Below are 25,377 nucleotides of genomic sequence, written 5' to 3'. Positions count from 1 at the left end.
AGCAGGAACATTTTTAAGTTCCTTCTGATTTTTTGTTAAGGATTTGGAAAGGCAGGAGTATTTAAAACAATCATTTTCTCCAACTAAATAAAAACTCCAAACCAAAACCCAAAATACAGCAAACAAAACTGAAGAGAAAGCAGTTTGTGGTGTTCCTCACCACCCAAGAACTGCCCACTGCACTCCCAGTCAGGACAGGTCAAGGCAAACCCTTTCTGAAACAAAGAACTTTACTCCTTCATGTATCTATGAAGAAGCATAAAGGAAATAAGTCTCATTAATTGACAGGATTTTCTGCTCCCTCCTTTTCTTGAAAGGTAAGTGAGCTTTATCTATTCCCAAAAGAAGCTTCAGTACAGGTGTTATTTTTTAACGTGTGAGCTCCAAGGGAAATTAAAAAAAAGGCCTTAAGAGGGGATTATCTGGTGTTCCATGAAATCAATAAGTCTTCAAAGTATGTGGATCAGAGAACAGAAAGAAAAAAGTAAGAAGGAACTTATTTTTTCCCTTTTCTTTTTAAAACCACTGTCATGTGGACACCGCCATGTCACCACATGAATCTGAAGAAGTTCAAGTTTCTGGAAATCACTAGCTGAAGATGGGTATCTTTGAGGAGAGAGTCTTCAACCTACAGCCCATATGCGTGATGGCAACTCCTGCAGGGGCAGCTGAGCTCCCTGTGAGACACCCTGCTCAGGGACCTTCATCCAAAAGCTGCTGCTGCCTGGCTCTGCCTGCTGGGGGAGCACTCAGGGAATACGGTGCTGCACAGCCCACAACTGCACAGCTTGGAGAAAACCAAACACTGCAGCTCTGGTAGCACAGTATTTGTCACTGGGAGTTTCAGCAAGCATGGAGAAATGCACTGGTATTACTGCTGCACTATCCAAAACATGGACACCTACAAACTATGAAAAAAATCAACTCCATCCCAGGCAAACTAGTGCAGAATCCTGGGAGGTGAGGAGTGAATCATTGTCCTCATTTGAAGACAGGGGAAGAAAGCAAATCCCCTAAACAAGATTTTATTCTTCTTCCCTGCCTACTGATTCCCACCAACTATTAGGATGCCCTGCTGACTCTAGATGACTTATGTTTATAAACGAGCATCCTTGGGTTGCTCCTGACACTTGGGTAGGAGCTTTCCACAAACATCAATAGATGTCAGTCCTTCAGTAAAGCACCCTGGCACTAGAAATCATATTCAATACCTAATGCAGGATTGGACTGGTCAAATACAGCATTGGTCGGTATCACATCGCTATGGGAACAGGGCTGCACGGAGGAGTCTGAAAATGCTCTCCCTCACCTTCAGTTCAGTGAAGATCATATTAAACTCAGTTGCTTTTCTATATTTTTAACTTTCCAAAAGGCTTTTCACTGCTTCTGCTCCAAACAGCACTGAGTCTGCAGTTCAGGAGAGAAAGGTCATTTCTTCAAAACAGGACAAAAAACTGAAGTACCAAAGAGCTCTGTCATTTAAGAAATCAGAAGAGTGGAATGAAACTGAATTTCCTTTAATTCTTGCCCATTACTTCACTCAAATCCACTTCATACTTGTTTACTGCCTAGTATGGGAACTACTGTGCAGCTCTAGTTAATAATTCTGCCCATGAATTAGGCTGCCATTGGGGCAGCATGCTAATTGGTTTCATACCATCATAAACCAGAACAATTTCCCAGCAAAATTGTTCAGAACAAAACCATTGACAAGCCTTGCTCACAAAATATTAATCTGTTTGCAGATTGAGTTACTGCCCCAATATTTTTAAAAATTCAGACAAAAAACTTACAAACAAAAGAATTCGGTGAGAAAGGAACCTATTATTTATGAAGACAGTTAAATGTGCGATTACTTTCTCCCACTGATGGAACAAAATACAAATCAGCCCTGGGATCACCAGACCATCACATGGGTGAGCAGAGCCCACCAACAGAGGCTGCATAGAGGGAAACAGCCGGACTCAAGTCTCTAATTCAAAAGAAAGCAAGCAGATCGCAACCTGCGCGCGAGAGATTCCTGAACCATTAAGCTGCGGTTCAAATAGGAAAAACACCCACGGCAACAGTAAACAGGGGTTTACAATTATAAAGGCCAATTGCTCACTGTGCAGGAACTACTTTTTCATAAGAAAATACACAGAAATACAATGCCAGTGATCTGCAGCTGCATGCAATTCTGCAGACACCACATAGACAGACACACTGCTCAGTCCTTACTCCATAGACAGAACAAAAACATTTATCTTTTCTCATTTCTCACTGTAGACTTTTAGAGTTTTAAGAGTTTTAGAGTTTAAAGGCTGTGTCATGGTTTGAAAACATGGTTCACTCTGCCCTGTAGGAACTCGAATTAGACAAGCACAAAAGTCTTTCGGCCTTCATCAGCTATGAATCATCCATACGTGATAGGATGTTACTGTATTTTAGCCATACAGAAGCATGACATGCACTTTGTACAACAAACTGGACTAATACCCCACAAAGTAGCCAAGGTCACGTTCACCCCGATGCACACAGGAACTCTTAGAGTCAACCGGAACAGTACATGCACCAAAAAGTGGACTTTTGCCTGACAGCCATGCTGAATTAGGGCCTGGAGCCATAATACTGTAATGACCTTTTACATATCCATCTTCCATGCATTTTACAGCAGCCAAAATGCATGTGCTTCCCATACATGGATCCAGCATATGTATTTTATAGCAAGATATGACTAGACTGCTGAATTTAGCAATTCCCTTTGTTCTATTCATATTTTTTCACATGACACCTTTCCATTTGGTCTCTAGATGCTGATCTTCCTTTAGAGCCCTACACTTGTTGCTCATTAGCCTTCCCCCCACACCCCCCCCCCCAAAAAAAAAAAAGTAAAAGAAAACCTGTAGCCTGTCTTCCACCCTGCTCTAGGAAGAGCCTCGCAGAAAGACAGAAACCTCACAGATACTGACAGAACAGACTTTGTACAGCAAGGGCTTCTAAAGAAAGTTACAATTAGAGGCAATCTTTAACCATGCTTTATTCCCCTCCCCCCTCCCCCCCCCCTTCTTTTTTGGAGTTCCAATTTTATTTTCTAATAAAGAAGATTCACAGGAAGCTGCATTTTTATTAGTAACTCTACCCCATTCCATAACCTGACCCAGGACTGATCCTGCACAACCTTAGCAGGGACAATGTGGGAAGGGAGGGAACTGATTGTGCCATTTAGCATTGCATCATGTTAAGGTCTCCTTCCAAGGGCCCATGCTAACGAGGGAGATGAAGCTCTCCTCCCACCTCTGCTTCTGCTAGTGGAAAATCTTTGCCCAGTGGAACCCTCCTTCCTGACCTGCCTTTCAATAAAACCAGGAAATCATCATGCACTGTGAAATAACAATCACTGTGCCTTCTGCATTGCTAACACAACCACCTAAACAATACACACTTGGTAATCCTCCACCTACAAGAGGGTATATTACTATGAACACAATGAACACAAGCATCATGAATCACAGACCATGAATCTCAGTCTCAATTCTGCTCCACAGCAGCATCAGCCTTCCCCCACTCAAATTACCTCTTGCTCCTGCACACCATCCTTTTCTGCTACAAATTAATGCTGTAACCAGTATGTGACACTGCCTGTGTTTCGTGCAGGGAAGGAGAAGGACCTAGCGAAGAGACTGCAGAAGAGCAAGCTCTTAGTCTCTCCTCTAATTAAGTGTATGGACTTAGCAGTAATGGTAAGGGATGGAGATGTGGGTGGAAGGTATGCGCTGCCTTCACTTTCCAGATTCTTCCTTTTTTTTGGTGTTGTGTCAGCAATGCTGCATGTACATCAGCTTTTGATTTTTATGCCTTTGTGGCTTAGGGCCATCAGGGTTGCTATATACACACAAACATACAACATAGCTGTTTCACAACAAAGACTTTTGTGCATTAATGCTGCAGAGGGTTTGCAATCAGAAAGTGTTACTGAAGACGAGAACACCAGTTCTAGCAATGGATTGATACAGAAAAGTGTTATTTAAAACACAAAGAGAAGAAAGAATGGAAACATGAGGAGAAAGGGAATACCAAATTCTTTTGCAGATATTTATTAAACAAAAGGACTGCTCAGATGTACTTGGCCAAATTATTTTCTGATGTTAACTCCATAGGCTTCGGAGGAGGATGAGAATAAAAATATCCACTCTTGAATTGTATCATCTGCTCACCATACTCATATAGGTGGGCAGATTACCTTTAGAACTATAAATCAGAAACTGAAAAAAAAAGGAATTAGTGGATGCAGCTCACTCAAGATCAGCCTGTCTACATTAATGTCATCTTCTTATAAATGAGTCACTAAAACAGGAAAGTTTGTTTCATGGAATTCCAAAAAATTCAAGCATGATTCTAAAAAACCCATAAAGTTTAATATTAACAATTCAGACCTTTGCCTGCAAAACTCAGCTGATCTTGCAGAGGGTTTAACCTTCCTGAAATGCCACTTATCACATGAGACAGAAGTGAGCAGAGCCACATGTTAAAAAAAAAAATAAAGAAGAGTGAATGCAGTCTCAGACGCATCACCATGGGTATTACCACTTCTTGCTGGCCTTTAGGAGAAAAGGAACACTGGCCACATTGGCTTCTGCTTGCTTGTTCTTTTACTCAGGTTTGTTCATGTTTCCCTAGTCCTGAGAAACCTAACTGAGGCTCACTGAGGAATACTCAGATGAGTAAGGAGGCATTTTAAGGACTGTCACTGTAAGTCTGTATTTGTTCAAGAGGGCTGTCTTGTAGAAGGAAGACCACAGGAAACTTAATGACATGGGCTACATAGTCTGAGATTTGGATTGCTTTTTATTTCGTTTCCACATTGCATGTGACAATGAAAGGTTGTGACATTCTAAGTGGTTCCAGACTCCATCAGGCTGTCCACAATGAATTAAAAAACAATAAAATCCAGATGCTTTTTCAAGTAAACACTTCCTTTCTCAGCAAAGCAAACCAAATGCAAAGGATACTGATGAAAGTTTTCTTCTAGTGTCTTTATTTTATAGAAAGGTATCTTGTACTTCCCTGGTACTTAAGTGTTCTCCTTCCAACACAGTAAAGCCCCTGGCATTCTTTTCTTTATTTCTGGTGTAGGCAGCCAAATTCTTGAGAGAATATCTCACTTATAGGAATGATTTTAATTTGCCTGTAGCTATTTAATGAACTCTACATCTAAAATAACACTGACAAGTTAAATTGGCTCCTGGAACACAGTTTGCAATCAGCAAGAGTAAAATAAAGACATTAGTTGGGGAAAAAAAAAGTAAATTCAACTTTTTAAGCACAGAATGTGTCCTTACCAAGGTGTCCTGAGTTCAGCAGTAGCAGTCATTTTTCTCCTCCTTGGTAGCTGGTGCAGTGCTGTGTTTTGACTTTCAGCTTGGGAACAGAGCTGATAACAAGGATGTTTTGGTTTGGCCAAGGACTTTGTGAGCCTCATGCTCTGCCAGGGAGGAGGGGAAGCCAGGAGGAAGCAGAGACAGGACACCTGACCCAAACTGACCAAAGAGGTATTCCATACCACAGCACGTCATGCCCAGGATGTAACTGGGAGTTACCCAGAAGGGCTGGGGGACTGCAGGGTTGAAGGAGGTATCGGTCGGTGCTTGGTCGGGCTGGGGGGTGCGAGTTATCAGTTGGCTGATGGTGAGGTGTTGTATTCTCTTCCCTTGTTATTTCCTTTATCACTGTTATTACTGGTGGTAGCAGTAGTGATTTATGTTATACCTTAGTTACTAAACTGTTCTTATCTCAACCTGTGGGAGTTGCATTCTTTTCAATTCTCCTCTCCATCCCTCTGGGAGTAGGGGGAGGGAAAGAAGGGGGGAGTGAGTGAACGAGTTGCCTGTCTGGTTTGGTTTAAACCACGACACAAGGAACATGAAATTGCTTAGCAGTAAAGGAAAAACATAGCTACTTTTTATGAACAGGATGAGAAGTGAAAAAGCAAAAATTAATTAACCTGCAAAAATTACAAAATAAATTAATTGTCTTGAACCATTTGGCATAATCTTCTAGAACATTTTTCCTAATACTGGTAAGGACTTTTAAATGGAGTATAAATATTACCCCTAAGTGGAACTGTGGTCTTGAGAAACACTACAAGCATGAGATTCTAACTGCAAAGCACTGCGATTTTCTTAGTGAAAAAAAATCAAAACCAAAACAGACACTTCCAGATCCTGGCCTGCAGATGACAACAGTTTATTAAACCTGGGCCTACCTGAAGAAGAATATAAATACCTTGGTGTTGATGCCCTCAATACCAAGAACTATGCAAAGAAAAATATCCCCATAGATGCTACTTTTAGTCCCTTTTCCTTCCTGTCATGAGGGTACTCCCATTTTCACTGCCCTTTCAGTGCTCCTGGGCTAGAATGAGAAGAAAAAAATATGCTGAATATTTGCACAGCCAGTCTCTTTCCATTAAAGCCCAGCAGCACAGCAGGCAGCCTTTAGTAGCAACAACAGGGATCCAACTTGTCAGAAGACAGTGGCTTCATTCCCCTTCGCCATACCTATGGCTTTCTATAGATCCAGCCCTGGCCCCCACTGAGCTGCAGCAGTGGCTTGGTGGAACGCAAAAGCACTAGAGCAGGTTTATTCAGAAATACAGTTCTTTTAAGGACAGCAGAAGGCACTGCTTGATCCAGAAGAAGCTCTGAGAGATTAAACAATTCTATACCTCCAACATAAGGATGTATTTTTAAGTTTAAGGGGTTGCCAAGAAGTTGGGTGTTGGTTTTTTTTTTGCTTTTCTATTTAGGATCTTCAGATAATATATATCAATCTGCTTAAGGGGACACCACACACACCCCCAGTCTTGTCCCTACTCCTGTCATCTGGAAAGCCAACAAGAGCTTTCAATATAAAATGATAAAAAGGGTCCAAATGTATTTGATACATAGCATGTACTCCAACAACACTCAGGGTGATCCTGGAAACCACGCAGAGATTTTCTTTTGAAGGGACTTTTTCCTCTTTGAGTAAAAAAAACAAAGCCTTCCCCCCCCAAAAAAAAAAAAAGAAACAAAAGAAAGAAATACAGTGAAACATGAAAATAACTGCAATAACAAACAAGTGGAACGAGGTAATCCTTGGCAACAACTGAAATAGTGACTGTAGCCGTTGCTTCACTTTTTAAGATGTTAGAAGAACTGAAAATATTTTTGCATGCTAAAACCTGACATCATAGCCCCATGCTTTTTCTGATGCAGTTGCCATTGCTCCCACTAATAGGTGATCTCTTCCTCACACCCATCACACTTCCTCTATCTTTGGCTGCCACTGAAACAGGTTCTCTCCTCCCTCCCCTCTCTGGCTGGCCATTTACCTCTCGTGGGGGAAATGGGTATCAGTCCCACCACAACTTGAGAGGAGATTTTCAAATTATTTTAGCTGTTACGTGCTCTCATTTCTGAGAAAAGCCTGACAAACTGTCGAAAACACAGCCTTTTAACTTATTACACGTCCTGATAAAGACATTTGGAAAGCCTTACAAAGAATACCCTTGCAAGGAAAAAGGGGTGAAACATTCTTTAAAGATGGCTCAGGCAGAAAGAATATAAATTTCTTCTGACCAGGCCACATCACAGAGGTTTACTTGATAAAAGCAACATGTTGATTTATTCCATTCCTTTCCCTGCTGCCCAAGCTGTGAAATACAGGCAGATGATGCAATCCCTTAGAGAGAGAAGGGAAAAAAAAGGGAAGAAGAAAACAGAAAAAAAAAAACACAACAGCTAGCAAGCAGGCAAGAGACTGCTTCACAGCAGAGCATATTGCTGGCATGTCTACAGTTACGTAAGCTGTTCCTGAAGGGGCTGCAGGAGTTCCCGAGTTCACCTCAGGCAGGACTGGAATAGAGTGTTCCAGACCCCACAGCCCCGAGGGGCTTGGTGCCCACACCAGCAATACTCCCTCTTGCCTTCAGCAGGAAAAGTATCCGAAACAGACTGACAATCTTAAAACCCAAACAAAGCTGTCATCACCATTTGTGTTTATTAAAACCAGAGTCAAACCCAACACTGGTGATTTCTCCTAACTAAAGATTAGCAGAAAGTCTTTTGTTCCGATGTCTGAACTCATCAAACATGCTTACCCTTTCAAAACAAAACACAACTAAACAAAAGCAGAGGAAGAAATTATAGTCTCTTCTCAGATTGTGTGTGCTCCTTACCAACTTCTGTATAATATGCTTTCAAGACTAAATCACTAAAATGTACTGGAACTCAAGATCATTCTTGCTATTTATAAGTGAGATATTAATTATATAGCATTAATTTGCACATGAAATGACATAAAATCAGACCAACATACAAACATTAGATGATTTTTATAACATGATAACTTAATTTTTTCCAGTGTAAGAAGTGATCTTACTAGAATTTATGTATCTTCTGTACACACAGATCAAATTCGCTGTGAAGTCTGGAAGGCTTGCCTTATTTCAGTGTGGCTTTGAATTAGACAGTATCCAGGGTGTTGTTCAATTCCTCCATTTCTCCCATTCTTATTTTATTGCAACTTGAGTCTCATGGTATTTAGCCTTTTGGACAAATTCACTAGGTTCTGGTTAGAAAGAAACAGCTTAGGACCCCCAGTTTTCATTTACATTAATTTAAATAAAAGCTACATTATTTTTTTGATCATCAGGGATTTACTTAAAATGTGCAATAGTTGATTCCTTCAGTCTCAAAGACCAGAAGATAAACTGAAAAAAAAAAAAGAAAAATCAACCTCCAGTTAAAAAAAATACCCAACTCATGAAGTTCTCTACAGCATGAGAACAATTAAAATCCAGATAATTCACTTATTTCCAATTTCAAAATAAGTACATTCATTTAAAAACTATAGTATCTTTCTAGGTTTCATCTTTCCTGTCACAGTCAATTAGTCAAGGGCAATTATACACAAGGGCAGCGCATCCTAAGAAATCAAGCAGTGGTTATAACAGTATATACACAGAACAGTAGTAATATCCAGGTATCAATTATGCCTTCTCTCAGCTTTATACACTCAGGGATCATCCACTTGGTGGATATCTGATCTCTATTAAGCAACGAATGGCTAGATGCACAATGCAGCAGCCTGCAGTAGAGAACAAAGATGACCTTGCTCAGCTGAAATAGCAAAGGAAAACAAGGTAGAGGGAGCATAGTGCTCAGTGACATTCTTGCCTTAGAAGTTCATGCCAAAAGATCATGAGAAAGCACATAGGTATGTCTTAGGCTGTTTGAAAATACAGTATAATGCCAGCAGTGGACAAGCACTTTTTTTTAGTATCTATCTTCTGACAAAGGAGCCAGCCTAGATCTCTCAAAGGTCAAGCCAGTGGAGGAGGTGATTCAGGAAGCTAATGGTATGGATGTTCAATTGTTCAATAACCACCACCTGCTTCAGTCCATCCCAAGCTTCCCCATTGTAATTGCTTCTTCAAAATATTTATGATGCAAGGCAAGAAGCTTGCATGGATGAAACACCAGCTGAAGTCAACAGATCTAATTTTGCTTAATGCATAAACACAGTGGGCTTCAGATCTGCTCTCTGAACAGGGCTAATGGGTAACTGTACCTATCAAGTCTTTCTTAAATAAATAAAATTACAAATATTTAATGTTTTTATTTCCAACCACAGTCTTAGAGATATAAACACATCAGTGGTGGTGAACACCATGGCTGTGAGCCCCAAACTCTCAATGTTTTGGAGACTGGGACACCCTTGGATAGACAGTGTTAAATGCGGACAAAGTCCCATTACTGCCACGACACTCACTGCTTTTTTGGGTTTACGTAACAGGTGTAAACAGCAGAGGAGATACTCTGGCATGCCTACATGCTCAGTCCAAAATCCATCACCAAGACAATAAAAACAAGGAAAATAAATAGGAGGAAAAAAAAAACCCAACCCAGTAACTCTACAAACACACTGACTGCAGTGTTAAACAAATACGCCAAATTACTTTGCAAATTGCCAAGTGCAGTACTACTAGGTTTCCTCCTGCACAGTGTCAGTACTGCGACCACAGGTCTGGTTAGGATCACTGCTGTGAAAAATAAAACTTGTGAGATAGGCCACACAGTTTCTTTGAACAATAAATTATATCCAGCCTGCCCTGAACAGCATTAAAGTGTATACAGAATTCAACAGGGAAATTTCAGGCTCTCTTGAAAATCAATGACAAAAATCTCCTTTGTTTTAGCACCATCAGGTTTTAACCCCAACCTTATGTTACAACTTATAAATACTGATCTCAGATAAAGCAAGCAAAATGGTAACACATGCATCCACAGCACAAGAAACATCCTCAGCTTATGGAAACTGTCCTTTAGAACCTGTAATATTTGTAAGGTCAAACCAGCCTGTGCTCTGTTCTCAGCACTGATTTTGGACCAGCCATTGAAGTTTGCTGTGTTTCAGCAATCCCAGCTGCATTAGGGGGCAAAACCACCCCTACAAGCACATCTTTTTTAAAGCTCATCCACACTAAGTGGAGCAGAAAAGTTACATCCAGAGCTACAGTATGGTATTGCTAAGTGTTGACACTGAGTTTAATATGATCAGCAAAACTTTTCCACTTCCCCCGAATTCTTTTTCTTTCCTTTTGTTTTACAGCCTGCTGAAACAGTGATAGTCCACATCTGGTTAGTGTCTGGTTCAAGACAGACACCAAGTAGAAAAGCCCATGTTTGGGATTAAAGAGGCAGGCGTTCACCACACAGGGCAAAAGAGACATTTAACGCTTTTTTTTTTTTTTTGCACAGCAGCAAGGGGGAAAAAGTGTGCTGCAATTTTGTGGACATTTTGTTCTGCTTTCTGAACCCCAAACACTCAGTTCAGATTTAGTTTTCTTGATCCTTCTGTTTCCTCTGAGCAGAGACTGTGTCTAATGAAAAGAAAGAAATACAAACTTAAGCTATTTCAAATGTTTCCAACAGCAACCACATAACGTGTATACATGAAATGAATTTTTCAGTGATACCTTTATCATACATAAAATGTATGACCCATTGTTGATACTAACTAGAAACAGTAAGAAAACCAAGTGGTAATATATAGAGAGGGCACCAGCAAACACTGGAGATAACCATCATATAAGCATACTATTATAGACAGACATCCAGCAATGAAGTGATGAATGCATTAATGGAAAAATAAGCAAAGATCAAATGAGGACGGAAACTATACTACCCATTAAAAAAAAACTGAGAAAAGCAGCATAAGTGGTAATTCTGAAATTTCCATATCTCCTACATTATCAACATAGGCTCTTTAAGCATCACTATGATCAGTTTACTTATTGCAACAATAGATGAGTAATTACTTAATGCTGTAATGGATTTTATTAAATCTCTTTGAAATGCGATGAGTCTATCAGCAATCCGGCAGGCAGAAAAAGCATTAAAATACCCAACATCATTAGCCTCATTTCTGAAAGAAGGTATCAGAAACAAAGGCAGCCTCCTCCATGAGCATGGGCACAGATCACCCCATGAACACAGGCATGTGAAGGAAAAAAGATCTTTCAGTGACTATTCCTGTAAGAGGAGGTTGTATGACCAAACAAACTCAGAGGAAAAACACAAACAAGCCAAAGCAAACCCTGGTGGAGGCAGAGGGAGCGCAGCATGACTAAGCACTGGGCTCATGGACCCCACCCCCTCAGACAGCATTTTGTTTTCCAAGTAAATAGCACCTATTTGGGTCTCTGCTCCATTCCCTTCATTTCCCTCCACCATCACCTCCCTCCCAAACATACCCCCAACAGTGCAGCAATACAGGATTTTGTTGACATGCAGGGCAGTGGCACAGATACACATCTCACAACATCATTTGCCTGTCCTCACTAGTACAGCTTGCTTTGCCTTGAAATCTTGCTCAACTGTTCAGGTCCAACACGGTAAATTGTATTATTTGTTAACTGCAGAACAGATGCTCAGCAAAGAGAAAATGACAATAAATTCAAAATGTTTCATAGCCATTATGTTAGTGATTTGTTAATGTCAGGGAAACCTTGGATATCTGAAAGGTAGGTCTTGCATTAAAAATAAACAAACTCAGCCAAATAACCCCTAATGTGCTTAGAAACAGAACTCACAATTTTAACATGTCTGCTAAAACTATTTTCCTCTAGAATGTGGTTACAGGCACTTCAGGAATAAACATGTGACCTTAAAACAGAAAACCTCTGAAACCTGCCTAATGCTTTACAATGAACTGCACTGCCACAGTATTGACAATTAATCATTGTACCTGCTGACTGTGATCCTGTTAACGTCACCTTGCTCACAAAGAGCTTAACAGATAATAAAATGAATTGCAAGAACAAAAAAAATCCCATTATAAAGGAAGTGCATGCATAAGAATATTCAATATTCTGCCCATGTGGACAAGAACTGGGTCGGAGTTTATCCCAGAGATGTACCTGTCAAAGCCACATTACAAATACACAGCTATAAAATGAATTAAGCAATCAAAAGAGACAAGATCTAAACTTTGGTATCCTTGTTTCATTCTACAACAGAGAGAAGATGAAGGAAGTGATTGATGCTACTGAATAAGAGACATGTCATCTTTTCCTGCATTATTCTTCATCATGACATACCATGAGCAGAGATTAAATAGAAGCCCAGATAAGTTCAAATGACACAGCTATCAAACTTAGGTGTTTCTAATAGGCTGTTCACAAGAGTATCTGGACTATTAAAAGGAAGTAATGCAAAGCCTGTAAAGTGGATGAGAGAGTCAAAGAAAAGGAGCTGCTCTGAATCACTTAACAGGATAACCACAGGGAAATGGGGTTAGGAAGGAAGAGGCAACACTAACATTGTGTTTAATTTTGTCTCCTCCCAGTCAGCAAAGCACATAGAGACCAATTCATCTCTTCTTTATGTCAGTGTAAATAATAAGGTACTCCACAGAAGACCATGAATTTACACCAAAATAAGTGAAAAAGAATTTAAAGTGGCCTTAGATTACTCCAGACTGTCCAAATTACATTCATGCTGAAATTAAGGGTACTTTTCTCCACAGGGTGGAGAAAACTTGTCTTTCTTAACACCCTGTTCCAGCCTTAATCCAGGAGGTTTCTGGACAATAAAAGCAGGAGGAAAGCTGGGCTACCACCCTGCAAGTGCCTTCTCTGAGAGCAAACATACCTTCCAAATGCAACCCTTCCTAGGTATCTGAGAACCCACCAAGATGCAGACCACACCTGACCTTCTCTAAAGACACACACCTGCAGAGAAGCAATGTTCATTATTGCAAGGGCTGCCTGTGGATCCACGTGCCCCTTTTCAAGGGGATGGTGTAGGGGCCCATTCGGAGCTACTATTCTTCCCGCTGCAGTCACTCTTCACTACTTCTCCCAGTCACAGGCAGAGATCCTGGATGCTAGCATAAAATTAGCAACAGCTTGGTGTTTAATAGCAACCCTGCTTGTAACTACAGCATATGGTTCTTTCTCTGTGAAATGGGATTTCTTTAGAACAGAGATTATAAAACATTGTGTTTGTTAAAGAACTACCACAGTAATAAAAATAATGTAATACAATCAAGCAGCAAAGCTAATAGTGCCTTCCATTCACAAATCTGAAGTTTAATGACTCAAACCTTGCAGCACACTGGGAGACTAAAAACCAGAGGTTTTCCTAGCTGTTAGAAAAGGGCAAATGAGCAAATATAGGCTGATTAAATGATGACCCCTTCAAAAGCAGAAGAGTCTGCAGCTGAGGTGGGGAAACTAACAAATTTCAGATCACTGTTTACATGCTGCCTTTCTCAGTACTATATTTTGTCTGGGAGGCTGTATTACTGGGCACCACTACCTGTGCCACCCAGAAAAATTACAGCAGCACAAACAACAGAGCTGAGTTACATAGAGATATTCCAGTGTGACTCCTGGAGTAAAAAGACATTTAAAATACTTTCGTCATTTGAAGACACATAAGCTCTGTCAAATAGTCACCATACATTGGAATGAAATCATCTATGTAAAGAATGATGTTTCTAACCATCCTGCTATATTTATTTTAGTACAACTGACAAAATTTCCCTATATGAACAAGCTCCTACTGCCTCTGGTAATAAATTTAAGGAATTGACTAAATAGGAATGAAATTTATTTCCAGGGAAATTAACTTCTTAGCAGAGGGGCCCAAGTGTTAAATGTTTGCCATCGCTGTATTGCACTTCCTTGATAAGTATCTCTTATATACACAGTGCCAACAGCCACTGGCACAAACTTTCACCTGCATTTGCTGTGAGCCTAAGCAGGTTAAACTCACAGGGGACCTTGCTTGTCCTCGAGTTTCAATAATACTGCTGTCATGGAGCTGAGCTACTCCAGAACAAAATAACAGGAACCCATTTCCAATCCTATTACATATACTCCCCATAATGCCTAGCTTTGTCTGCGGCTCCATTTAAATTCTTCTATTTGTAGTATCACCCTATAACTTAAGGTGCTGCAAGTCCATCACATGCGGGACCAAGTGATGGGGAGCTTTTGTGCTTTCTGCATGTAGGAGGAAGACGTGGTATGTATCAGGAGGATGTGCAATTAATAGTTGCTCTAATGGTTGAACTAATAGACTTGTAGAATCAGAGAATCATTTAGGTCTCAATACATGTCACCTTGATGAGCCACAATTCAATAAAGAGAAAAGAAGAAAAGTCTTTTCTGGCGATATTTCCAGCTGATGCATTTATAGTCTCCCACAACAGTTCAAAAGCTGCGTATTTTACAGCATAAGAAAAGAAATAGTGAAGGGGGTTTCTGGGCTACCCCGTGCCAGTGATGCAGGTTGGGGATTGCAGGGACAGATTAGATGCCTCCTCCTTACTGCCCAAAACTATGTCAGCCCCACTACCTGTGTGCAATAACCAGTGGCAAACTGTTGGGAGAAGAATCACTGGAAACATTTAAGGTCAGGCTGGACCGGGCTCTGAGCAACTTGATCTAGTTGAAGATAGCTCATTGCAGGAGGGTTGGACTAGGTGACATTTGAGTGCCCCTTCCAACCAAAACTATTCTGATTCACTGAAGGCCAGGGAGGATTTGCAGTTTTCTGTCATCATGGGGGCATGCCACACCATGACACCACTATCACCCCTAATGGCCTTGTGGCAGATGCAGGAAAGGGCAGCACAGTCATCTTGAGGAAAACCAGCCCACAGCACACAAAGCCAACAGCAGTGTGGGGTGCCCGTTTTGATCCTTCATCCTGCTTGTTCCTAATTGAATTCCTCTGGCCACTGGCCCACAGACAGGCAGAACCAGACATTATTGGGAGTGAGGAGGAGGCAGATGTTGTTCACAGCATTTGTAGCTATTTTGTGCTTTAAGTATCCTTTATGTGCATTGGTAACGTGCTGTAGAGAACTGCACATGGACCCAACCATCACATTCACCTGAGACATAGATCTGTAGCTCTGAGTTTTCTTTTGCTGGGCTTCAAACCACTTAAATTGCCCAATACCAAGGGACTCACAGACAATTTATAGTGAAAAGCAAAATCAGATCTCAGAGAGCGAAGTCAATGTGAAGCATTGCAAGTACAAGAAATGCATCTCAGTGGAGGTGTGAAGCAGCCTGTTGTACCTCATTACCAAGTGAGAAGAGGTTTGGTGGGCTCCAACAGCCAGGGGTTGGCTCACAGGCAGCTCTGCATGGCACTGCACCTCTGTACCATGCCTTGATCCACCAAAGCATTTTACATGCTGTCTCAGTGTTTTCCAGTCAGTGGGGAGGGAGGGTGCACTGCAGGGAAAGTGGAATTACACCTTGCTTCCTTAGATTGGGAAGATATGATGTGTGGGTCAATATGACAAGCAATGGTTTTATTTCCCTAAACCAGATCTCTGCTTTCAAGCATCAGTGGAATACCAATAAACTAAATACTGCATTTGTTAAGTAAGTAACCCATAACAGTATTGCCCCTTCCGCAGATACAACCATAAGAGAAGGCAAGTAAGGGTCACTCTTACCAAGAAAATTAGCTGGCATCAGAGTTATACAGCTGCCAAAGCCAGAGGGCCAGACAGCCGGCCTGCTCTCACCCCACTGCACCTTGCATCCCCCCTGGCTCAGAGATGACTCAGGAGCCACCAATTGCTCCCTTGGCACCAGAAGAATTGATCTTAGGAGACTGCATCCCACCACTCAGCGTAGCTGCTTGTGTCAGAGAGTTCAAGAGTCAGTTTTGGTGCAGCTATGCAGAGATCCCAGAACAGCCCACAGTGCTGAAGAAAAACACATGAAGGATCAGGAATTTGATCTGCACATAGAGTCACAGAACAGTTTGAGTTGGAAGGGACCTTCAAAAATCATCTAGTCCAACCTCCCTGCAATGAGCAGGGACATCTTCAACTAGACCAGGTTGCCCAGAACCACATCCAGCCTGGCCTTGAATGTCTCCAGGGATGGTGCATCCACTACCTCTCAGGGCAATTTGTTCAAGTATCGTACCACTCCTTGTGCCAGTACTGGACACAGTACATTAAAATGACTAAGAAAACACAACAATGACCTCTAGCCTTCATGAAAGCAGAGATGAGTAATCACACAGGCTCTACCATGGAATACAACTTACAGAGCTATCACAGAAACTCAGTAATGCAACTAAAAAGTTTCTATTCTTGGTCTGAATTTGGATGCTCCTCTCTTGTACACATAGACTGTGGTTGAGAAAGTTAAATAAAATCTATTTCCTTATATAGCAGAAAGCTTTTAGGCTACAAGCATCCCATATCAGGAGGATTTTCAGCCTAAAAATTACATTATGATGACAATTCAGACATTAGTTCTTAGTTTAAGCCCCGTGGATTGAGCAGTTCTTAAAAACATAATTCTTTTAATAAAAATAATAATGAAAAATAAATCCATGTATATACAGAAAAGGATTATGGAAAAGAGTCTCTTTAGAAGGGAGAAAAAGAGTTGAACAGACTTTACTGAGAACTTAAAGAGTATTTCATAGTTCATGATGCATGTTTCCACTATCTTTCTTTAAGATTACAGAATGGTGGGAACTTTGTCCCCTACTACTGTGCACTGCTTGGAAAAATCCATGTAGGAATATTTTTGTGTAAACGTTCACTTTCCATGAAACCCCATTTTTTAAAGACACAGCTAGAATTAAAAACCAAAACCAGTCAGCTTCCTAGAGATGCAGCTGAGTGTGGAAGGTTGCACTTACTAAACCACCAGGAAATACAGTTTTTGTAATGCTTGGCTACAGTTGTACCTACTTCAGTTCACCTCTCACAGATGCAGATTTACTTGTAGGTGCGCATCAATAGTAGTCCAACAGCTCACAAAAAAACCCAAAACAACCCAAACACAAAACAAAACAAAACCCCCAAATAATTAAAGTAAACAGGAGCACAGGACCAGCATCTCCACTCAGACAAATGCATCTTGCATTTGATTCTGAGCTCAGGAAAGTAATTTTTAAATAGTTCTGCTAAAGATGCCCAATCTGTGCACACAGTTTCTCTGATAAACCTGATAAACATCTAAAGCTCCACACAACCAGCAGCATCACCTGCAGTGCTAAACCACATGGCAGTCCTGTCAATGCCTTAGATGTCCAGAAAAAAAAGCTATTAAAGTGGGACCTTCTATTTAACAGGGCAACAACACAGGAAAGAACATCAAGAATGCCTTTACCCACTGGTACAAAAGGCACCAAGACAGTTCACTTGATGAATCCTGGAGTGTGTGGAATTTACCTCCAGATACACACACTTACACAAAGTGTGACAAAGGTATTCTTGCTTGGCACGGCCATTGCAGTGGTCAGAAAGGAGACAGAAGAATCCCCTGTCTGCGGGTTAACTTAGCAGCCTTCTGCTAAAAGTGGTTGGGAGCAATTACACGGCACCATGTTCCATGATGAAGTTCCCCAATTGCCCCAGTTTAGGTTGTGTCTCCCTACATCAGGTATTCTTCATGCCCAAGGGTGAGTGGGGAGAAGGCAATGAAGAGAAGGTGTCAGTGCTTTACATGAGGGGAGACACAAAGCTGGGTATTCAGGCACTTCATCCTAAAACCTCTCCCTAATGGTTTTAAGAAACAGTAAACTCTGAAGGAATTGCAGAAGGAGAGGAGCCCTGAAGGACAAAGCAGGCGAGAGCACTGGAGGTAAAAGCACTATTAACATGATAGCACTGGCATGCACGAGGGTGGAGAGAAATGGCCAACAGGCACTGCAGTAAACCCTCCACATCTTGTTGGTAGTAACACAGGCACTGGTTTTGATCACTGAGTATATAAATGCAGTACAGAAGGACCAGGAAGTCATTCACAGGGCATAAAGTTAAACCAACAGCATTGACCAGCAACACAAGATCCTGGACAATCCTGGGTTAGCTTCATAGCCTCATTTCTCACCAACATGAGTAAAGAATGCCCTGGTTCAGTAGATATTTTATATTAAATCAAGAGAATGAAATTATTTCAGTGTGAGCATTTGGAACAAAGGCAGAAGGTAAAGGATGTGTCCTCTTAAGATGGCCTGTACTTCTTAGGAGATGTATTCCTCACTGAAGAAAAGAAACTGGGAAAGCCTGTACCTGCCACCTCTTTTGAGAATGAGGAGAAGAATCTGAGAAAAAAGCATTGAAATTTAGTATTGATTCTTACAGACAAATTCCCTTGATAAACACAAACCTGTCAGTCTGAGATTAAGAAAGACTAAGAAACCAGTCTCAATTTTTTGGCAAAGGGACATTATTGGTGTACCCAGCTAAAATCAAGATTATCTTAAAATGATGACATTTGTTTTGGTGTGGCAACAACCTAGGAACTCAGATCAGAATAAATACAAACACAGTTCAGCCCCACAACCTTACGTAATGCTTGAAGAACACATGCAGGAACTTTAAAGGTAATTTAGAGGTTGGTTTTTTTCTAATTATTTTTAGTAATTTTCATTAAAAGAAACTAACGCTAAAAATTAGGTGTGTTTGAACTCAATACTGCAGTCTTATCACAGCATATGTTAAATATGATAAAAATAATCCAGCTAGCCCATTATCTCTAATAGGATCTGTGGATTTTTGAAACTGCCATTTCTGTAGACATCTGAATTGGTCACTGGAAGTGGTAAATAAGATGATTTGCCACAGATGCGAGGAACCAAATCCCAGAGCTGCACAGAGAACAAATGAGAGCTCTGTCTGAGCTACAGCAGGGCCTTCTTTCCTCCCTGTTCGAGGCCAAGCGCACCCACAAACAGCTGCAATAAAGCCATCACATCAGTTACGGCCCTACCACTGCGGGGAACTGCAGAAAGTTGCATTTTCTTGGTAAAAATGATTGATTTTAGCTCCGTATCCCTGCTCCACTCAATTCCCCTGCACACTATCCTATCTGCTGTAATTCTCCCAGGTTGGCTGTGGAATACCATGACATACAAAAATCAATCAAAATCACTCGATATGCCAGCACCCGAGGAAGAAGGGCCGCATGTGCGATCTCACCATTTGTTTCACGGTGTACTTTTGCTGCCTGCTCAGCTAGAGTGGAGACAGTATGTTTCTCCCCTTTCCAACAATGTGATCTTATCTCAGGCAGCTGGCCTGCACTCTGCACTTTCATTTTTATTGTGTGGGTTTTCAAACTCTGATGCAAATAGTCTGCTGAACATCCTCCCTCCATGGAGTATGGGGGTTTTTTTCCTCTTCGGTGTCCTTCCACAAGGCACACTCTAGCGTCAGGCTGGCTCCGGCCATCTCCTATTGTTCACATTGTTATTTTCATGTCAAGGGCGTGAGAGGAATATTATATTTAATTTTTTTTCTTTTTTTTTTTTTTTTTTTTGCCAGAACAGCAATTTAAAGCCTAGGCCTCAAAAATACACTTGCCGTTTGCAGGAAAACAGCTACTAGACTCACCGCAAGGCCAAAGATGAGGGACAGACCCACGTGGTTTAAAGAGGTGGATACTGGTATAAATTAAAGCAGAATCAAAGAAAGAAGCCATCTGCAGAAGAGGATGAAGACACCAAGTATTTAATTTGCTGTGCAGTGGCCTACATAGAAGAGGAACTGCCACAGCAGATTAGATGAGCGGTCCACTGGGGCTGCCGTGCCAGCACCACCGTGGTGAGCTCTAAAAGCGTGAGAGAAACGATGCGTGTGACCGGGAGTGACAAATGGGAAGAGGTAAGTAGCCAGCTAATTGTGCAGAGCTCTACATGGTCTGTACAGGAGCTATTTCTCAGTACCTCCTTGTGAGTAACACCACCACTTATTTCTTCAGGTGCTGCAGTACAAATGTTGTGTTCTGCCACAAAATTGCCAGTCTTTCAACAATAAATCCACAGCATTTATTTCACCTGCTTCCACCCCTTGCAACTGCAGGCTCTAGGAGCTGACAAGGTGTTAGGAAAGGAAGTAAATCCTTTGATTAGCTCTACATTTACTGCACCAACTTTACAGTATGGAGTGTGTCATCTTTTCTCCTTTTTTTTTTTTTGTTTTTTTGTTTTTTGGTTCATTCAACAGGAGAAACAGGAGGAAATGAACATGTTTCACTATTCCCTTCACAGGTTTGGGTTGTTTTTTTTTATATGTATTTTTAGATACTGATCTCCTTCACAGTTCAGAAAGCCTCAGGCCTGTCTCCTGTAACCTTCTTCTTTAAAATCCCTTCTACACCTTTCCTGCCTCCTCCTGTGACTGCTTTTATCACATCTTTTCCAATTGCTGCAACTGAAGGAGATGGCATCCTTTTACATGATATTCCAGCCCACCCTGAATTCTATGCCATGTAGGTTTAAACCTTCTACTTGAATTTTAATCCCCTTTTTACTATAACTCAGTATCCTAGCAACTCCAGGGTTGTGGTTTCCCCAAGTACCTGGGGAAGGAAGCCCATGAGAATTCATGGAACCTTTGAACCTTTGTGGGGTTTTCAGTTAATATGAAATCTCCTAGTTCTCTGTGTACCTTCAGCGCCCTTCACCCCCTTTCTCCTCTTCCTCTCCCCTTCTGCATTGGTGTTTGCAACCCTTCAGGTGCTCTCCATCCTCTACACTCACATTTTGACCTCAAGCCCAAGGGAAGTCTTCCCACTGATTTAATAGGGCTTCAGGCCAGTACCCAATTTACTTTCCACTCCCTCCTCTGAATCCTTCAAATCCCTACAGCGCTCTTAGTTCAAGTACTAACTTCTCCTAACTACGAGTCCCTTCTTAACTTAACTTTGTTCTGCTCTGAGTTGCTGCCAGTCATCATTTGTTTCAGAACATGCCTCTTGTTTGGCATGGCAGATACCTACGCTTCCAAATCTTACCTCATCAGTTCAGCAGAAACGCTCCTTGCTAGGCGCTCTGTATTTGCTTTCAAAATTTCTTACAAAGGGCTACACCAAAAAGATCTTTGAAAATGGAGGCACTTGGCCAGGAACTGGTTGTTCAGGACCCTACACTGGCCTTTCTTCCCCCTAATTATGCTTTGAAGTGCCTCAGCAAGCAGTCAATAACAGGCACTACAACAACAACAACTTCCTCTTGCCGCAAACAGCTAGTCATAACTTGCTAAAATACAAAAGTTATTCATAAAGCTGCCTGGTCCTTTAAAGAAACCAGCAACTCTATTACACGCTTGGGATATTGTCCTCCACCCAAAGAAGCATGTTGAGATGCCTCTGGTCTTCATCAGGATTGGGGTGAAGCCCGCAATTCATTGTTTTTGTGATTCCACACTGTTCATTTCAAAAGCCTTAGATGTATACTGGTATCTTTTAGTGCTGGTAATTTATTGAACTTCAGGTTCTTAAGAAAACACCTTCCTCCTTAGATACTTCAATCTCCGTTAAAGACACACAAATAGGTTAAAACTGTATTTACAGAAGTCATCTTTCCTCTCCCTGTACCAAGCACCTACTGATTTAGTACCTGAAGCACTGGCTTGCATTGAGAAACTCCAGGCTTTGGTCATGCTTTTCTGAAGTTTCTAGCCAGATTCCAGCATGTCAGTACTGACAGTCATGAAAAGCCATACTACTGTCCTTAACATTTCTCACTCCACTGGCAACAAACAGAAGTAAGCTACTCATCACCTTCTAAAACAGACAACTGTTACATGCTCTTCCCTCACCCCATCCAGCAAACCTGCTTCCTGCGTACATCTCCACAGATGGCAGCCTACAGGACTATGGCAATGATACAGCGGCTGGCAGCAGGAGTCAACACAAGCTGACAGGGTATAGTGGGTGGATGGGTTCCAACCCTGCTCATGGTGGCCACCTGAGGTAGAGAAATGATCAGCTTTTGTCTCACCTAGTTGCTCAGCACTTCCAGGTGGGAGAGAAGGGAACAGTGGGAATAGGAAACATAAGTCTGCCATGGTTGTGGGGTCAGTTGGATGTGAGAAAGACAAGGACTGCTCCCTCTTCAGAGTTATCCACCATCAGTGTGCAGCCACCACCACTACTGCAGTCATGTCTCTCAGGGAAACCTCCCTGCACATCCTGTCCTATCACCCTGCACTGAGCATGTGGAAACAATGGCATTTGCTCCCAGAAGTGAACAGGAGAGACAACATGTGTGCATGTGTGCACTGATGCACGCAGGAGTACAACATGGAGCTACCAGTATTCTCTCCTAAAACCTAACCTCATGCTGGGGAGAGGGTAACCCAGAGACTGACTGTAGGAGGGGAATAGAAGGTCTCAGCAAAGTGTTTTGCTACTGGCCTGTTACTCTTATTAAAAATAAGACCAGAACATTATAAAGGAAACCCAGTTCTCCCAGAGCTTGAATTTATCTGATGTGGGAAGAGATCAGGTCATGCACCTCAACTTAGTATGTATTACGTTGCCTTTGAGTGAGATGTACTGAGACAGCTATGGAAGCACTTCAGGTTAAACGAAGGCTGTAACCACATACAGTTTGCTCAGCTTATAGTCACCAGTCCTCCAAATGCTAATACCTTTGTCTTGGGCTTTGATTAATAAACCATTGCTTTATTTTATGGGCTTTGATTAATAAACCATTGCTTTATTTTACTGCTAGGCCTGCATGACACTGTGGAACAAGATAAATTAGGGTAGAAAAATAACAAGGGAAGAGGACAGCTATGACGCAGGAATGATGCGCACACCAGCAATATGCTGCAGGAGCATGGGGCAGGAAGATGGAAGGGAAAGGGGAGCAGACTACCTACCCTTTGGTTTACTAACACAAATCTCACACAGCTTGTGCTTCCTTCCCACATTCTTTCAAAGGCGCTACTGGAGTGAGAGTACAGAGTTCAGAAGGGACATCATACCCCTTCCTTCATGTCACTTGCCACATCATTGTCAGGACATCAGTTCACTTGCAGACCTTAAAGAGGAGTAGATTTTGGTAGGCATCTTATCAGCTGTCCTTTATGAATCTAGTCAAGGTGGTATTTTTCCAGGGGAAGGATATCAGGGACACCAGCTCTGTCCCACACCCTGAGCTTGGAACACAGATACAGAGGAGGCACAGAATCATGGAATCATAGAATACTTAGGGTTAGAAAGGACCTTAAGATCATCTAGTTCCAACACCCCTGCCATGGGCATGGACAGGGACACCTTACGCTAAATCATATCACCCAAGGCCTCATCCAACATGGTCTTGAACACTGCCAGGGATGGAGCATTCACAACCTCCCTGGGCAACCTATTCCAGTGCCTCACCACCCTAACAGGAAAGAATTTCCTCCATATATCCAATCTAAACTTCCCCTGTTTAAGTTTTAACCCATTACCCCTTGTCCTATCACTACAGTCTCTAATGAAGAGTCCTTCTCCAGCATCCTTATAACCCCCCTTCAGATACTGGAAGGCTGCTATGAAGTCTCCACGCAGCCTTCTCTTCTCCAGGCTCAACAGCCCCAACTTTCTCAGCCTATCTTCATACAGGAGGTGCTCCATTCCCCTGATCATCCTCGTGGCCCTCCTCTGGACTTGTTCCAACAGTTCCATGTCCTTTTTATGTTGAGGACACCAGAACTGCACACAATACTCCAGGTGAGGTCTCACAAGAGCAGAGTAGAGGGGCAGGATCACCTCCTTTGACCTGCTGGTCACACTCCTTTTGATGCAGCCCAGGATATGGTTGGCTTTCTGGGCTGCACACGCACACTGCCGGCCCATGTTCATTTTCTCATCAACCAACACCCCCAAGTCCTTATCCACAGGGCTGCTCTGAATCTCTTCTCTCCCCAACCTGTAGCTGTGCCTGGGATTGCTCCAACCCAGGTGTAGGACCTTGCATTTGGCATGGTTAAACTTCATGAGGTTGGCATGAGCCCACCTCACAAGTGTGTCAAGGTCCCTCTGGATGACATTCCTTCCCTCCAGCGTATCAACCGAACCACACAGCTTGGTGTCATCAGCAAACTTGCTGAGGGCACACTCAATCCCACTGTCCATGTCAGCGAGGAAGATGTTAAACAAGACTGGTCCCAACACCCACCCCTGAGGGGCGCCACTTGTTACTGGTCTCCAGCTGGACATTGAGCCATTGACCACAATTCTTTCCGTGCGGCCATTCAGGCAGTTCTTTATCCACAGAGTGGTCCATCCATCAAATTGATGTCTCTCCAATTTAGAGACAAGGATGTCATGTGGGACAGTGTCAAACGCTTTGCACAAGTCCAGGCAGATGACATCAACTGCTCTACCCCTCTCCATCAGTTCTGTAGCCCCATCATAGAAGGCCACCAAATTGGTCAGGCAGGATTTCCCCTTAGTGAAGCCATGCTGGCTGTCACCAACCACCTTGTTGTTTTTCATGTGCCTTAGCATGCCTTCCAGGAGAATCTGCTCCAAGATTTTGCCAGGCACAGAGGTGAGACTGACTGGTCTGTAATTCCCCGGGTCATCCATTTTCCCCTTCTTGAAAATGGGGGTTATATTTCCCTTTTTCCAGTCGTCGGGAACTTCACCTGACTGCCATGATTTTTCAAATATGATGGCCAGTGGCTTCACAACTTCATTCACCAGCTCCTTCAGGACCCGCGGATGGATTTCATCAGGTCCCATGGACTTGTGCACGTTCAGATTTTTAAGATGGTCTCGAACCAGTTCCTCTCCTACAGTGGGTGCAAGGTCTTCATTCTCACAGTCCCTGCGTCTGCCTTCCAAGACTTGGGTGATTTGGTCAGAGCCTTTGCCAGTGAAGACGGAGGCAAAGAAGTCATTCAGAACCTCAGCCTTCTCCAAATCCTGTGTAGCCAGTTCTCCTGAGAGCTTCCGGAGGGGGCCTACGTTCTCCCTAATCTGTTTTTTGTTTGCTATGTACCTGTAGAATCCCTTCCTGTTATCTTTAATACCCCTAGCTAAGTTTAATTCTAACAGGGCCTTAGGACTCT

General features: G+C 42.2%; 1 protein-coding gene across 2 annotated transcripts in view; it reads right to left on the bottom strand.

Moving 5' to 3' along the window:
- Positions 1 to 25,377, bottom strand: part of PDE10A (phosphodiesterase 10A) — a 369,917-nt gene that overhangs the window by 209,346 nt on the left and 135,194 nt on the right. The window lies entirely within an intron of this gene.

The sequence above is a fragment of the Pezoporus occidentalis genome, unplaced genomic scaffold, assembly GCF_034315485.1.
Source record: "Pezoporus occidentalis ecotype Australia unplaced genomic scaffold, CSIRO_AGI_Poc_V1 ctg7, whole genome shotgun sequence".
Lineage (NCBI taxonomy): Eukaryota > Metazoa > Chordata > Aves > Psittaciformes > Psittacidae > Pezoporus > Pezoporus occidentalis.
The sequence above is the reverse complement of the archived record's forward strand: the minus strand, read 5'-3'. Positions and strand labels throughout refer to the sequence as shown.